The sequence below is a fragment of the Bidens hawaiensis genome, unplaced genomic scaffold (genome assembly GCF_021521415.1).
Source record: "Bidens hawaiensis isolate Kalapana, Puna unplaced genomic scaffold, B.hawaiensis_p1.1 tig00004124_1, whole genome shotgun sequence".
Lineage (NCBI taxonomy): Eukaryota > Viridiplantae > Streptophyta > Magnoliopsida > Asterales > Asteraceae > Bidens > Bidens hawaiensis.
In genome coordinates, this window is record NW_027491244.1 from 1,763,705 (window position 1) to 1,782,420 (window position 18,716).

Here is an 18,716-nt window from a genome sequence, read left to right on the forward strand (position 1 = left end):
TAGTCCCTTTCAGCTATGTCCATCCTTCTTAACTTAGCAGTTCTTTTTGATCTGTGAAGTTGGGCAATCCGCCAGTTTCTCTTTACTTTCAGGAATCTGAATCCTCTGTCGGCTTAATCTCTTAAGAATTTAGAAAGATCATTCATTTGTCTTCCAGCCACTCTATTTCTGTCTCTATAATCATACAAAGTGAGTGTTGTCATTTTTTCTAATTGTTCTTGAGTATATTCACAGAAATCACTTCTCACAACTATATCTCTTAGTTTTCTACTTTCCATAATCACTCTTATGCCACACACAGAATCATAGTAAATTTCTCTAGGAAGATCCATATCTGACTGTGGTCTTGATGTTCTTTGTTGTGCAGATCTACTTGATTCTCCTCTTCCACCTTTATCTCTTCCACCTTGTGGATATCTTCTTGAAATTGGTGGTCTGAAAGGAATAGACTTCTTGGGTTTTTTAGGACCCAAATTGAAGAATTTGATGTAGACTGCTTCTACCATTTCAGTTGGAAGATTGGCGAGCTCAACAACATTTGCTCCTGCATCTTTAAGAGCTAGTAACATTTTCTCCATACCAGGAGTTCTTGACAAACCAGCAGGTACAAAACTCCCATCTGCATAGTATCTAGGGTTCTCACCTTCCCTTAGAGCTTTCTCCCATTTAGCTTTTTGGATATGGAAGAGATATTTCAAATCCTCCTTTTCCAAAGCTTTGAAAGAGGCTTCATCCATTCCCCTTTGTGTAATCATTATATTCCTTAGAATGTTGATAATCTCTTCATTTTCCCAAGGTACACAAGGTTCATCTTCAGGTTCAGAATCCACTTCTTGTGGAGTAGGGGTTTCAACAACAGGAACTTCCTTGGTCTTTCACCCTGCATCTTCTGTTTCTCCCTCAGAGTCATTATCTTTCTTCTCTTTATTGGAGGCTCAACAGAAGTTTCATATGTTTAGAAGAGCTCTCAGTTTGGACCCTCTTCAATTTTTCTTTTCTTTTCAATTTATTGTACTGATCCAACACTGATTCTCTAGTTAGGTTCTCAACCATTTCAGGCTTCAAACCCTTTTCCATCAAATATCCACACATTCCTCCATACTTTTTCTTCAAATCTTCAATCTTTTCAAGCTTCTCATTTTCTCTTACACACTTTTCAATCACCTTTTCTCTTTCACTGTTGTAAAGATCTCAGAGTTTATCATGATTGAAATGACTCAAATCTTTTTCAGAATATCCATGTCTTCACAGATATTCTCTGTGTTTCAGAGCATATCTATTCTTCTGTTGTAAAACTCTTTTGATCTTTTTATTTTCTTCTTCTAGTCTCTGATTCAACCCACTTTCATTCATATGAGCTACACTTTCAAAGTTCACACCGAGTGCCCTTAGCTTCTTCATCACAGGATTGTTCATTTTAGCCCTCAGCAAACTCTGCTCAATGTTTGCTCTCTGCTCATTAGTCATTTATACTTGTGGAGTCTCAACATTTGCAGTCTTGGCACTCTTTCCTTGATCATCATCAGGATTATCATTATTATCTGAATCCTTAGATTCATCCTCCTCTTCAGTTAAATCGTTCATAGCATCAATCTTGGGTTCATCAGAGGGTGGATGCTCTGTATTTGGTTCAGTTTTTATGGGCACATCAGGAACACCTGGAATCTGTTGACCTGGTTGCAGTGTCTTCAGTGGAATTTCCCTGATTGGACTATTATCATTATCACCATCATCATCAGGAGTCTCAACATAGCATTTGTTCTTTTCATCCCATCTTCCCCTCTTTTTTTTCCTCTCATCATTCCTTATTTGTTCATCAAACTTCCTATTTCTTGTATATACTTGTTAAAATCTTTTGACTCTTTCCATCCTGATTCTGGTGATATTAGCCGTCATTTCTTCAACAAATTCACCAGTTGGCCTTTCAGGTTCCTTTTGTGGCATTTCTTCTGATTCACACGCCTTTTCAGATTCCTTTTCAGGTTGGCTCTGTGGTTGAAACATACTAACCACCATAGCCAAGGAATTGTCAGCTTCCTCAGTTCTGTTCATCATAATCAGTGTTTCAATTGCTTCTTGATCAGTCACTTCTTCAAAAAATTCTTTAGCAAGATTGGCTTGATTGATCAAATTTTATTGCTCTGCCATTTCTTCTGGAGTCAGGGTTTGAGCCAATATCTCCCCATCCCTTGTCTCCCTTAATATATTCTCGTGTTCTCTTAAGGCAGCAGTAGCAGCAATTTCATCCTATGTAAACAACACATCTTTCTCTGGATATGCCTTAGTAGGCTCTTCTTCACAGACTTTTGTTTTACCTTTCTCAATTCTTCTTCTCTCATCCTCTTCATCTTCAGACTGTTCAAAGTCATCTATTTCTTTCTCAAGAGCTTCCAGTTCTGGTTCATGCTCTACTCTCTTGGAATTTGCTTGTTGATCAGTTTATGGTTCAGTGTGTATAAGTTCCTCAGTAGCAGCATTTTCATCTATCATTACTTCAGTCTCTACTTCTGTCTGTACATCAGTCAAGACATCAGTAGCTATGTCAGTTAAAACATCAGTAGCTATATCAGTAGTAGTTAATACATTAGTATCTATGTCAGTAGCAGCTACATTCTCCTCAACATCTGTCTTTTCAATCTCATCCCCTGTCCCTTCATCATTCTCTTCACTCCATTCAACATGCATTATTTCATCATAATAGTCATAATCTTGTTCTTCAACATCTGATTTGTCACCTTCATACTCATCATCTTCAATTCTTTTCTCCTCGCTATCCTCCTCACCATCATCATAAGCATTTAAGATCAGTTTCAAACTGTCTACAGTCTCTACACCTGTTCCAGTTACAGTCTCAACATTCACACCAGAGTCAGTTGGCATTATTTCATTCTCCCCCTGTTTTGGGGCAGCTGAGGTCTTCTCAACCTCCTGCTCCAGGGTTTGAATTTTCACTTTTGCCCTTACCAACTGATCCAATAACATGACATTCTTCATAGTGACCTCCTCATTCCTTCTCTTCAACTCAGCATTCCCTTTTAACAGGGTCAACAGGTCAATGTCAGTGGGTGGTGTTGTAGGTGGGGATGTAGAAAAGGGTTCATATTCAGTTTGTTCATGGGTTGTGATGTGAGTTTGGAAAATGATTGTGGTGGTGATTGTGTATGAGGTGGGCTTGGAATAAATGGATCAGAATGAATTGGGCTAGATGTTGGTGGTGTTTGTGGTGTTGGGGATATATGTGTTGATGTTTCAGGTTGGCTTATGGTTAGGGTTTTTGGTCGGGATTGAGTGGTTTGATGTGGTGGAGTTTGTGGTGGTGATGGAAAAATGGGTTGGTCAATGTGTAATGGTGATTGTGGTGGTGTTGGAATAGGTTGTTCTTGATCTTCAAGTTGCTCCCCCTGATCAGGTGCATCAACATTCATAGCCACTCCAGCTCCTCCTTCATCTCCATTATCAACATTATCATCTTCATCATCAGAACCATCATCATCACTCTCAACATCATCTCCTCCTTCCTCCTCTGAGCTTAACTCAGGCACTGGCATCACATTCAAGTCATGGTTCAACAACCATGGCAAGATCTCAAATAGAACTTCAGAATTGAATCTATTGGCAACACCTGGATTCTTAATTCTGTTGTATGTATCAGGGTTCTGCAGTAGGTGTGTAATTCCCATAGTGGGTAAATCTCTTAATTCTCTGTTAAAGATTATCTGCAGGAACCTTGGATATTGCAAGAATCTGTCCTTTTCTGCCTTCTTCAGGTTTTCTACCAATCCATCAAATATCATCTTTGAAAAATTGAAGGGTAGATCATACATAATCCCAACAGTGGCATTTGCTAAGTCATGACTCATCAAAGTCCATGACCCTTTTCTTGGAGCAAACCCCTGTATCACATGATGAATGAGGAATCTATACATCATCGGAAACATCCCCTTTTGAAACTGTCCATCATGTACAGTTCCCTGATAACCCATTGTCTCTTCAAATATTTTCATCAGGTGTGTTGTATTGAAGTTTATATGATAATGGTTATCATCATTCAACCGCAGGCATCTTCTTATCATCCTCTCAGTGATGTGTATTTCTTGTCTAGCAATAATTGCCTCGATTCTCTTTCCATTGATGTCTTCAACAAGTTCTGCAGATCTCCAGAAATCCAGTGAGTGATTTCTGTAGATAACATGACATTCAGTGAAAGCAAAGTTGACATTTGATCGAGCCATCCATGTAATCATTGGTGCCACCGGCTCGTTGTTAGGTGTGACTTGCAATAGAGCACACATGTTATGCTTCTTTTCAAAAGCATACTTGGGTTGATCCTCTTCTGCCATATCTGAACATCACAATTAAACATATTCAAAGTGAAATTAGCATAAAAGTTTAAAAGTTTACCCAATTTCAAGTTATAAGTTTGTAGAAGAAAGAGAGAAATTTTATTAAGAACCTGTTCTTCGAAAAATTAATAACATAAAAACAAAAACAAAATATTAGTAATCAAGTACATAATCAAAGCTCATTATAGTCTAATCGTGATCGGAAAACACATTATGAATGCTTACCGAGTCGGAATTAGGGGGTTGATTTAAATTAGGGTTTCGATTAACAACGAAGACGATAGGTCGGTTTGGGTTTCTCTGGGAGTAAGCAGTTGCAGTGGAAAGAGAGAGAGGGAAATATAATGTTGAAAATTTTGCCTAACTCCCTATTATATACCTTTTGAAAGTGGGTTTTAAATGTTTTTTGTCGTTTTGTGAATTATTAGCTTTCAGACAGTAACATTATCCACTTAATATTTTAAAACAATTTTAAAACATATAATTCTTTTTCATTTTAGGCTTAGCAAACCTTACTCGGAAAAGTAATCCTTTGCAAAGTCTACTCAGTATACTTACACTTACACAAAGCTTACCCGAATAATATTAAATCTTTCTTGACAATATTTTCTTTTAGTTTTATAAGGTTTACCCAATCCCTTTTAATCACAAACCTTGTTTGATGAAGCTATGTAATTTAAAGTCAAGACATTATGAAGAAAGCTTATCCGAAATACCAGATTTCTTGATAACTTAATCACAAGACAATTAATCAAGTATAAAATATCAAATAAACATTCTTGCTAGGAATCAATTAAGATGCCCATTTAGATTTCTCAAATTTAAATTAAAATCTTAATATAGCATAAACCCTATCAAAAATAAGAATCTTATTCAATCAATCATAATAAAAGCATATTCAATCAAGCATACTTGAAAACATAGTGTGCCCGGGCAATCTTCATAAAGTTAGTATGCCCGAACAACCTTCTTATACAAAATATACCCGAGTAATCTTCCTAGAGTACAAAGTGTGCCCGGAAAGGACTTCTAGCAGACAGTGTACTCGGAAAATCAAATTTTTAAAATTACCAAGTATATTAGGGGAACAAAAGTGTACCCGAAATATAAAGTGTATTCGAAAAACAAAGTTTGCCCGAAAACACTTGTAATTTCAAAGAAAACATATTCACACACAAAGCTTACTTGGTGTACTCAAGGAGTTCACAAAGTGTGCTTGGAATAATCAATTAGCATAAACAAAATGCAAAGCTTGCCCGAAACAATCATCTCTTGTTAAAATGGCTAGCTAAAACACATAATCATCTCAAGACTTCAAGCTTGCTCAGGAAACTTGTACAATGGTGTACCTTACCCGAAAAGTGTAAACACTTCAAAGCATGCCCGAAAATCATAAACTTAGTCAAAAATGACAATGCCTGCCCAGAAAGGTTATGAATCATCAAACCTTACCCGAAAATACATATCCACATATATTCAACTGTTTTGTACCCGGAAAGGTTTGAGAACATCTCACCTTACCCGAAAATACATATCCACATATATTTAATTGTTTTGTACCCAGAAAGATTTGAGAACATCTCACCTTACCCGAAAATACATATTCAAATAGTTTGTGCTTGGGAAGGTTTAATAACATCAAACCTTACCTGAACTTACATATACAACATAATTTAGGCAAAATGCAACACTTTTTTACTTAAACCACTTGTCAGAACAATTTTATCTTTAAAGATCATAGTTTAAGAGAAAATGGTGCATTTAGAGATCAAATTTCAGTTATGTTTCATTTCAAAACAATTTCCTTTTGTTAAAGTGAAAAGATCTCAGGAATGGGATCATATTGACTAAGTAGCTTTCTCAATACTTCATTTTCAGCATTATTATGACTACAAAGACAAGTCAACAGCAGGTCTAGACTTAACATGATTTTCATTTCTTTGGTGATATGATTAAGTTTCAATTAAGTTGCAGAAAATTTAATGGATAACACATATTGTGTTCTGATGCTCCTTATCTATCCTCAAGGCTTATTTGGCTTTCTCCATATCACCCCAATTTGACTTTGACCCCCTGGTTTTGGTTAAAACTTTTAATGACAGAACATATTTTTGAAAATTTAGAAGATATTTCTTTTCAAATCTACAAACATATGTGAGGTTGAACGTTGGACTTACATGCCACACAAGTCGGACTTACAGGCCTTTCATTCAGGATGTTTAAAGGACTTATATGATTGCCTCCACCCTTGTAGTTCTGTTATTAACCCTCATGTTTGTATTTTTCTAATAAAAATTTGTGAACATATATCAACTTTTGGTTGACTAAATATTTGAAAATAAAGTAGTTCACATCAGTTCTTTGTCATTCCTTTTAAAAGATGTTTCAATTTTGGGTAACCAAAGACCAACAGGCTTGTGTATGACTGGATAATCACTTTTCTGCCTATCATTTGAAAAGATTTATCTAGGAACATGCATAGACAACAATGTAACTCCACATAAATCTTAGCATTTTCTTTATGTTTATATCACCTTAGATTTTACATATCATGAGAAAGCAACCATACATGTCAATGACTGTACTAAAAGTCCTTTTAGCCTAATAAATCCATATGATTGGCTAAGTAGTCAATGTACTATCATTTCCCAAAATATTCAGTTTAATATTCAATCACCCTAATGTCTCTTAATTGTTAGGTAAATGGCTATCCTGTTTGACCACAAGTGGTCAACAGGACCAAACATACATGTGAATACATGTCCTTTCAAAGTCAGATCTATTGACATAGTTTTAAGTGAAGGAATAGAAAACAAGTTATAATTGCCCCAAATGGTTTCAGTTTTCTGATTAATGGCTATCCTTTTAATCTTTGCAGATTGCAGGACCAAACATACACAAGTGTATGTCCTTCCAACTGAGCAAATGACATAATTTTCAACAAAGATAACTACCTGAGACTCTTCATTGAAAAATCCTTCTTTTAAGCTTCTTTAAAGCTTGAACTGAATAATCTTATCATATCTCTACACCATTAACAACATGCTCATGTTTTGATTCAAAAATAGAGTATTTATGCAAAATTCATTAGAAAATTCATTTTATCACTTAATTTTGACATAAAACTTATCTTGACATAAACAGTTGCAGCACATAATCAAACTTAATATTATCAGAACAAGTAGACGGTACTAAAATTCAAAGTCTATCTTATCTTAATAACATTAGAAGATCAGATAAAACACATATTCAAGCAATTAAGCAGTGATGTCAGATAAGCATTTAACAGGTAATTCATAACATGACTACTCATCTTAACATCACAAACACACATTTAACTGATAAACATGCAAACATATTAATCAAGTCACTTATGTCATTCTTTGCACACATAATCAGTCAAAGCACATTACAGTCAGCATATTCAGTAACATATTCAGTATCATACTCAAACATATTCACACAACATTCAATCTGTGAAACCTCTAAACAAAGTAATCAGTTAGCACATAGAGGTATACAACCAAGCACACATCCTTAATCAGATTTCATCAGAGTTGATCATTCCCAGAGCTTTCAAAAGAAAGTTAAACTTGGTTCTATCAAGTGGTTTGGTGAAAAGGTCAGCCAAATTGTCACTTGTATCAACTCTTTGCATTTCAATCAAACCTTTTTCACTACAATCTCTAATGAAGTGATGTCTGATTTCAACGTGCTTAGTCTTAGAATGTTGAACTGGATTCTTAACAGTAAAATATGCAGCTGTATTGTCAATAAGAATAGGGGTGTTTAGAAAATTCAAACCATAGTCCAGCATCTGGTTCTGAATCCATAGAACTTGTGCACTGCAAGCAAATGCAGCAATATATTCTGCTTCTGCAGTTGAGATAGAGACAGTTGTTTGCTTCTTGCATTGCCATGACACTAGCCTTTCTCTCAAGAATTGACATCCTCCTGATGTTGACTTTCTGCTCATGTTGCAGCCATCATAATCACTTTCTGTGTAGGCAATCAGATCAAATGATTGATTCTTTGGATACCAAATTCCCAAATCTGGTCTTCCCTTCAAATATCTTAATATTCTTTTAACAGCATTCATATGGGAGACTCTTGGACTTGACTGGAATCTTGCACACACACATACAACAAACATGATATCTGGTCTTGTAGCAGTCAGATACACCTCTTCATCAATCTTTCCATTTAGGAATGCAGACTTAACATCAAGATGATTCTATAACACTCAAATGGTCTTTCACATATACTATGTAAGCTTTTGAGTATGTAGAATATCCAACAAAGAAACAATCTAGAGATTTTTGTTTGAAACTTGTTCAAATAATCCCTAGTGTTCAGAAGAAAACATTTGCATCCAAAGGGCTTGAAAAAATTGATATAAGGCTTTCTGTTGTGAAATATTTCATATGGAGTCTTGTTATGCCTTTTGTTTACAAGCACCCTGTTCTGAACATAGCAAGCAGTGTTTATTGCTTCAGCCCAAAAAGTAACAGGTAGGTTAGCATCTGCTAACATGGTTCTTGCAGCTTCAATCAAAGTTCTATTTCTTCTTTCTGCAACACCATTTTGTTCAAAAGTTCTAGGAGCTGAGAATTGTTGAAGTATTCCCTTTTCTGCACAAAATTCTTGCATAACTCCATTCTTGAACTCAGTACCATTGTCACTTCTCATCATTTTAACCTTCTTATTCAACTTGTTCTCAATAATTGTTACACAACCCTTAATCAACTTTGCAGTCTCATCTTTGGTACTTAGGAAATAAACCCAAGTGTATCTTGAATAGTCATCAATGATCACAAGACAGTATCTTTTCTTTCCTATACTTGGCACACTCACAGGACCAAAAAGATCCATGTGAAGTAATTCAAGTATTTGATCAATTGAGTTGATAAGCTTAGGCTTATGAGTAGATTTGTGTTGTTTTCCCTTTTGACATGAATTACAATGATCTTCCAATTTGAACTCTCTTATAGGTAAGCCTATGAATTCTCACCTTTGACAAGTCTATTCATGTTCTATAAGTTCACATGACACAGTTTCCTATGCCACAATTTTAATTCATTTTCAGTGGCTTTGGAAACAAAACATACACCTCCTCTTGAAACAGCTTCTTTCATATTCAGTTCATATAAGTTGCCATTTCTTAGTGCCATCATCATAATCATTTCAGGTGGAATTACAAACTCAGGTTTTAAGATGAAACAGTGGGAATCATCAAAACTGACTTTGTATCCCTTATCACACATTTGTGATATACTCAGTAGATTATACTGAAGACCTTCAACATGAAACACATTATCAAAAAAAACCTTTCCATTTGTTAAGATTCCTTTCCCCACAATCTTTCCACCATTTTCATCACTCTCAAAGGCTACAGGCCCTTCATATTTTTCTTCATAATTAACAAGTGATCTTTTGTCACAAGTCATGTGCCTAGAACAACCACTATCCAAATACCATATTTCATTCAGAGGAGTGGACTGTTCCTGCACACAAAAAATTTTTGATTAGTTGAGTGATGAAGTGCAGGCTTCTACAGCTTGCAACTCATCATTTTCATTTTCTGTGACAGCTTGGGAAGTGAGTGTTGTTGGTTCAGGATCTTCATGAGTGACTTCTATGTTGTCTGAATTGTATGTTTCATAACCACACTCTCTTGGGGTTTTAACAAGTGAAGTTGAGGTCTGTAATTCAGCTGAGTCAGTGGCATACTCTTTGATCACATAATCTTTCTTTTCTGAGTAGTCTCTCACATCAGCAACTATCTCAACTTTAGTTTTAGTCTTGGGTTTCTAAAGGAAACCTTGTGGTTCATAACCATGTTTTAGCAAAAACTTCTCATCACCATTGAGTTCTGTTGGTTTCTTTCTAGGATATGCACCTTTCCTTCTTGTCTTCTCACTGCTTGATGATTCTTGAGATTCATCAAATTTGGCTGATTGAGTATCTTGTTTGATTCTCAATGGCTGATAGTTCTTTTTGGTCAATTTCTAATGCTTCTTAGGAGATTTACTTCTTCTTGCTGATTCAGCCACTTGCTTCTTTGTTTTTACTTCAGCTTTCTTCTTAATCCTTGTCTCCTTTGCAGATTTCTTTTCTTCTCTTTTCATGGTTTCATTTCCACACACCTTTCCTTTTCCCAGATATACATCATACCTCTGTTTGTACAGGACAAAGTCTTGACCGTACTTTGTTCCATCTGGGACATGAAATGGTTGAAATTTCAATCTCTCATGGCATGAGTCTGTGTGATAACCATATTCATCATACTTCTTGCACCACACCTTGCCTTTAAATTTTTCATGCTCTTTTGGGTTTCTTGAACCTTTCACTTGGCTTAGGTGTCTTGACTCCTAGAGTCTTCTGATTCTTTAAGCCATCAAAATCAATTAAAAAGGAACAAATTCCTCAATCTTGATGTCTTGTCTTTCAAGTTTGCTTTTGACAAAGACAATTTTCTCCATAATCATAGGTTCCTCATCACTGCTTTCTCTAACCCTTGACTGTCTCTTTTCATATTCTTCAATAGTTTCTACTTTTCCAACATCCAATACTTCATGACTAGAGAAGGCTGGATAAACTGGAATAAAGTTTTCTGAATCAACTTCTTCAGTTATTCTCTTCTTTTTGTTTTGCTTTATCCTTTCCAACACAGTCTTGCTTGGTGGCCTGACTGCATTGTAGCTTATCTTCTTCTTTTCACAAATGTCAAAAGATACCTGTTCTCTTTTCATCTTATCACTTTGTTTCTTCATTCTTGGTGGGACTGGTGGATACTTTGGAAGTTGATCAACAAATTCTGGTTTCTTGTATTTTCTTCCTCTTTCAGCAGCTTTGATTTCCTCGTCAGTGATTTGATCACTTAAATCACTTAAATCATCTTGATTTAATTCAACAGAGTCAAAGTCATCTTCAGAGACTTGAACTCTAACTGACTTGTCTTCTTTTACTTCTTCCTTAATTACAAATTCACCTTCTTCATTCACTTCTACCTTTTTGTACAAATCAACAAATTCTTCTTTGTCTTGAAAGACATCTCTGAATTGCTGCAAGTATGCATCTCTCTTTTCTTTGTCAACTTTTGGCTTGAAGTTGTTATTGAATGGAGGTGGAACAACTTTGTATTTGTCTTGGTCCTTCACTTGGTTCAGAATACCATATATGTTTCCTGTTGAGAACAAGTTCTTCAAAAATTCAGTTTCCATTTGCAGTTTAGTGTTTTGCACCTTTTCTTCAACTAACATCTTCTTTAATCCATCAATCTCAGTAATGTATCTGGATTGAGCTCTGTAGCTGATCATACAATCATCTTCCAAGCTTTTAATCTTTTCTTCACTAATCAGCTCACTAGCCTCATACCCATTAATGATACTCTGTATCCTAAAACACTCACTTTCCAGCTTGCTTACTTTCATTTTTAATTCATTGATAATTTCATTTAAATCAACATTGGGAGCAGAGTGTACCTGAGATGATGATCCTTTTTCTTTCTCAATTATGGCCATGAATGCCACATTTGCTTTCTTGATATCATCTGCAATGTCCTCTTCATGATTGCTCCAATCAAAATTTCCTTCATGTTGTGAAGTCACTGCCACATTTCCTTGATTTCTGATCTGATTTTGGTTTGCTGGAACAGTGTTGTTTGGAACATTTTGAGCTGTTTGAAGGTTTTGATTGTTTTTCATTTGAAAACCTTGAGTCTGTTGCATACTTTGTTGTTGATTGTTCATTTGAGGCTGAAAGTTGTTGAAGTTTGGGTTGTAATGTTGTTGGGATTGAAGTTGTTGTTGTTGAATCTTGGCTGATTCTGTTGGTATTGCTGCTGACCTCTTGGCTGTTGATTCTGGAATTGATTCATCTGATAGTTTCTTGGTTGATTGCATTCTCTTGCAAAATGACCAGGTTGCTGGCAATTGTAGCAAATTTCTTTTGACTTGTCAAATCCAATCCTGTCATTAGGACCAGAAACCAGAGACCTACCAGTTCTGTTATACAGCCTTTTACTTCTCCAAGCCAACATGGCAGCTTGCCATTTCAAATCCATGTCTTCCAAATCTTCTACATCAATTTGTTCTAAGTCATCTTGTACCACACTTGTGTGAATCAAGTTCTTTGCAACAAAAGCATTATATGACTCAGTGAACATAGAAAGTAAGGCCTGTGTTTCATTGCCTTGTCCATTTCCACCACTTGAATGAGGTAAATTCCCACTTGCCATAGAGGCAAAATCAGTGTCATCAATCAGTTGCACATTGAACCTCTACTGATTTCCTTGATTAATTGTGCTACTTCCAATGAATGATTTTGGAGTATCAGCATTATGCTCAATTGGTTCTTCAATGATGGGAATTTGCTGTTGATTCTTGGTAGTCAAGTTACCCATTGGTGCAATCAATGCATTTGAAACATTGAAGCAAGGTCTTTCTTCCTTAATCATTTCATTCTCTATCATTTCAAGTTCTGCAGCCTGAAGGAAGCATACTACATCATCCAATTTCAATTCATTGAAATATGCTTTTGAAGGATGAATTTGCAAGCAGTATACCATTCCTTTGGCATTGAGTTGAGTAACTTTGTATTTAAATCAAAGTCAGTCATTACATAGTCAGTTGTCCTCAACTCATTCACAATAGCTAGAAAACGTTCTAGTATTGATTTTAACCTTTCTACCTCCTTATACTTGAACCTTTCCAACTGTTGCTTCAACCTTTGTTTCTTAATGTTTTTCAGCTCAGTATTCCCTTCATACATCTCAAGGATGGCATCATACATTTTTTTGGCAGTTGTATGATGTGCCACCTTGGTTAAAATCTCCCAAGACAGTCCTAGCTTAATCATAGCTAAGGCCCTGTCATCCACCTTTCTCATTCTTTCTCTTACAGCAGTAGTTCCAGCTGTATTTGCACCTTCTTCAACTGTAGCTTGTGGACCATTCTTGATGGAGTTCCACATATCAACATCATTGTAGCACACGGATGCTTCAAAAAGCACTTTCCACTTGGTAAAGTTTTACTGTCCATACAATCTTGGTATCTTGTTAATAGACACCTCTTGTTCCTCATATCCAAACATTTTCAAGGACTTAAAAATCAGTTTCTTGGTAAAAAGCAAAGTTTTGAAATAATCAGATCTGAAAACAGGTTGTTCAGATCTGATGTGTCTGATATGATTAGAGCAAGATTTAGATATAAAGATTAAAGTTTTAATTGAAATAAGGAAGAGAAAACACCGATAGATTGTAGATCTGGAAGAAAAATGAAGAACAGAGCTGTTAACGTCACAAATCAATGGAACAGTGGTCTTCTTACGTCATCTTTTCTCAAATCTTCAATCAGCAACAAGAATCTTTCCAAAATAGCAGCAACAATCTCTAATACCACTTGTCAGGTCCCCGATTTCAGATGGATCTTACTCAAATCATGTCATAAATCACACAAATAAATGTGTCGACAAGAGAGTTAATGACGGGTTGCTATATTTAGAAAGATTACCGTTTGTTAAAGGCGGAATCAATAACAAACATATGGTTTCTTAATCAGTATTCAAAGGTAACCAACACAAGCAAGATTTACTCAAAAGATTTCCATTTATATAATATCAATCATACAAAGTGGATAATCGATTTAGGGTTTTCTTGAAGGAAGTTTTTATCCGTAGGATACCAAGACAGCCGTCATACACAATATTCTTTGTTAATTAATGTGTCTGTCTGCCTTGTTGTGTGTACCGTTCTAGGAGGTGTGCCATAAATTATTCTATTTATAGGCCTGACACCTCCATTACAGCTGTATTCCTTCTAGAAACCCTATCCGATAATACGTATTCAAATTACATATTCAGAATTATTCTAAGTGTAAATCAAGTCTTCCGGGTAGGCTTTGCATTAATCTTCATTTTCCGAGTACGCTGTGTACTCTGCCTTCCTTTAGGACTTGGTAACATAGTAGTGTGCTCGGGATCAGTTTCCGGGTAGACTTTACTTGAAGAGTATTTTACCAAGTAAAATACTCACCGGGTAGACTTCAATCTTCTTGGCTTTGACAGACTTTGCCCGACAAACCCTTACGAGCAACCTTGTTCTTCAATGGTCCCTTCAACCCTTTACTTGAGAAAAGCTTATTAGCAAAGTGTGCTCGGTAGCATTTTACCTTGCTTGAGTTGAACCCTGCCCGATGATACTTGTGATATCTCATTAAACACCAGGCATACCCGGGCCATCTTTATTAATGAATACCTTGCCCGATCTCCCAAATACTTGGTTTCCTGAGTTTGGTTAGCCTAAAGCTTACTCGGAAGTGAACTTTCTTGGCTATGAAGAACAAACCGCTTGATAAAGTGATCCTTGCCCGGACTTGCATACACTAGTGAACCATACCCGGTAATGCACTAACTTGCAAACCCTCCTCGGAGATTCACTAAAGAAGACTTAGAGAAGATAACCCTGCCCGATAGACAAAATATCATACCCGGCTAAGTAAAAGCTTGCTCGGAAGTCTAAGGTGTGCCCGGATCCATACTTAGCGAATACTGAGGTGGTTGAGAAGATTTCAATCTTCCATCTGATCAGTTTGTGTCAAATCTTGACTCAACAATATATTATTATATTACTATTTGTAGCCTCTACACCATTACACCCCAAAAACAAATTCTCACCCCTTACCGGGCGCCACACGACGCAAAACGCCCCAATTTGTAGCCCCCTCCACTACGCATAGCCTAACGGATTCAATTAAACCGTATACAAATTAAGTGATTAAAATAGTTAAAAACAAAATAAAACATGAGATTTGTTCCAAAATCCCTCTTATGGCTGTGATAGATCAATTAATAAAATAATTGAGACGATGATAGGATTAGTGTTACAGTTAACTATTTCTAAATCCCTAATTTACAATTAGGGATCAATCGACCTTGCAAGGTGGGTGTCTGATTTTGATTACTTTTCATTTAGATCGGAGGAAAGAAAACAGTGAATCGTTATTGATTGAAATATGCCTTCGATGTCTATAAGCAGGTTTATAGGTGTGATTTGGGGGGTGTTTGGGATTGCTTCTTAAAAATGCTTTTTGCTTTTTGGATAGGCAAAATGTCCATCCAAAAGCACCTAAAAGCACCAATTTGATGCTTTTAGGTGCTTTTGGAGGGGCATTTTGGACAGTTTGCCTCTCCAAAAAGCAAAAAGAATTTTTGAAAAACAATCCCAAACACCCCCTTGAAATGAATATGGTGTTTTAATTTGGGTATATGAGATTCTGGGATGGGAACGTGGATAAGAGGTGAGGTGAGGTTAAGGTTTTTAGTATTTGAGATGCTTTGAGATGTTATAACCTGTGCATAAGTCAAACGAGTTAAATCGGGTTAAATCAATGAGAGGTATTCAATCATAAATTAAACAGAAATTAAACAATCTGGTGGCTCTGGAAGGGATGGGGAGCGACGTGAGAGCGACACGTAGGATATTATGGTAGACAATTGTATAGATAGTTAGATTTCATGAAATGAAAATGTTATATTTATAAAAAAAGGATAATCTTACATAAATTATAACTTATAAGACATTACATTGTTATTTTAATTCAAATACAAAGACTAACTTAGATAAATGAGAAGTTAAAACATCTTTAAAACTTATACCATGAGTACAAAAAATACATATGAGTTAAAACTTAATCATCTAATAAAATAAACATTCAAAATGTCTTGTATCATACGCATTAACTGAAATAGAAAAAAAATAAACATTTTGTAAATTCAAAGCACATATACATTAGAAAAAAATAAATAAATAAATAAACGTTAGCTATAACATAAAAATAAATAGTTAAAAGAAAAACTTACAGTATCTAAGTTAATGCTTGGACATGGATGAAGTTTAAGATGTGAATATTCATAAAACATATTACTTTCAACAAAGGTCAACCTTGATAGTGAAAAGGCCAAACCTGACTAAAAAGTGAAAATTGACCAAATATGTCCAACTTATACAAAAATCAAAGTTGTCATTGAAATAAAAATAAAAATATAATAAAATAAAGAAATAATAGAATGGCCAAAATGCCCCTTACCTCAAAATTGTATTTTCAACCCATTAGTCCATCTTCAGTTATTTGAACCGATAACCTAAGACTTAAAAAATAAAAATATAAAACATTAGAAGATAATAAAGCTAAAACTTTCACTTTTGAATTTAGGAAAGCAAACATTACTAAAAGGAAATGATATATGCATAGAAAATAAAAGAACAATTACCTTGATATAGAAACTTTTACACAAATGTCATAGAGGAAAACGATGAATGTACGAACAATATGTGGTAATTTATAAGAGCGATTGATGATATATACTTCAGAAAGAAATGATATTTAAAATAATGTGTGGATCATGATTTTATGTGATAATTGACACCTGACTTGCAAAAACCAATGTACATCTCTCTATTGGTACTCATTTATGTGATATTGACATGAGCACTATAATTATGTTGCAATCTCATATAGGGGTGTTAAAGAAAATCCGAAATTCGAAAAAAACTGAAATCCGAACCGAAACTCAAACAAACTGATCCGAATTCTTATTCGGATATTCGGATCGGATCAATCCGAATATCCGAATAACTAATTCCGATTCAGATCGGATTCAGATATGGAACTTTAAAAAATTCGGATTGTTCGGATTATTCAGATATCCGTTTAATCCTAATAAAAAACATGTTTTAGTGGTATTTTCCGGTTTGGTATATTTATTAGACTATTATTTGAAGTTTAAACTTTAAATTTGTGTTAATAGTAATTTGTATTTTTCGATGTGTATGTTTATTGTGATTATAAACTATTAAATGTTATGAACAAAAAAATAGGAAATTTTTTTAGGTTTGTTTCGGATTATTCGGATAATTTCGGATTATTCGGATATTATCCGAATCCGATCCGAAATGTATTCGGATAGATTCGGATCGGATAGGAATATTCCTAATTCGGATCGGTCGAATTTCGGATAGAGTCCAAAAATTTTCAAACCCGAATAACCCGTTATCCAATCCGATGAACACCCCATTCTCATCTATCCTAGCAGATCCTTTGAGGCCTTTTTGCAGACACCTTGGTGTCACCCTTCAGAAATATACTATTCAATCGTTACGCACAAAATCCACAAATATTAAAGTGATTTAAGCAAATATGATAAAAAAAAAATAAACAAACTTTACTAACATCCATAAACAAACTTAAATAACCTTCATATGGAAAACCAGCAAATCAGTAACATAAAGAAAAACAAATATCAATTCATTAGTAACTGCTAGTAAAAAAGAGAACATTTATGAATGAAAGTAATAATAATTTAAGTTTTGAAATTACCCAAAATAACGTAATTTCGAGTTCCATATTTTCCCTTTGACGTGTATCACTCGCCACACACCAAGAGACATGATTAAAATTAATTATATCCATGAAAACCAAATCGCATACAACATATCTGCTCTGAGGACATAGAAATAAGATCTCTTGCAAACTTTTTAAACCCACATATGTTTATTTCCACCCAAGCATCTTGAATGAAATTAGGAATCTAATTATTATTGCACTCAATTTTCATTTTCAGCATATTCAATGTTAAAATTGCCTACTTGGGAGCTGTAAAAGAAATTAGTACTGATTCACTATAAGCAACAGCTACCGATTGTCCAATCAGCTATTTGCCAATTGATATACCAATTAGTATAAACAAATTATACTCAATACAATGTATATAAAACTGTAGTAACAAACCATGGATGTCGAATAGGGAGGAGGAATTGTAGTACACAGATATTTTGAAATGGAAGGGGCAGGTGAGAAAAATGAAAGACTTACGCCTTGTTCTTGAGTTTTTTAACCAAGGAAAGAAAAGGAAATAAGAGAAGGATAAGAAAGGGAAGGAAATTTTTTTCAATAGGTGTGTTATCCTTAGTAATCAGCCCATTTTTTAGAGGATAATTTATTATGAAAAAACATCAATTTAATCTCTCATAACTTCTCATACTCCTTTCTTTTCCATCCTAAAAAAAACTCAAGAACACTCATTTTTTAACTATCCTTAGTTTTCATTTTCTTTCACCCCTTTAAAAAACTCAAGAACAGGACGTACTGATGTCTTATTTAATTAAAATGAATGTGACTTATTTTTGAAACTTTTTTTTATTAAAAATACAAATCTTAAATAAAGGATTGTATTGATTAATCGAAATGTTCGATTTGTAATAGCTTTCAAAGTGTTTTGTGAAAAACATTTTAAGGACGGTGAAAACACACTTAAATATTGCTTTTAGGGGTGTTTACATATTTCCCCTCCCTAATATCATTTATTACATATTTT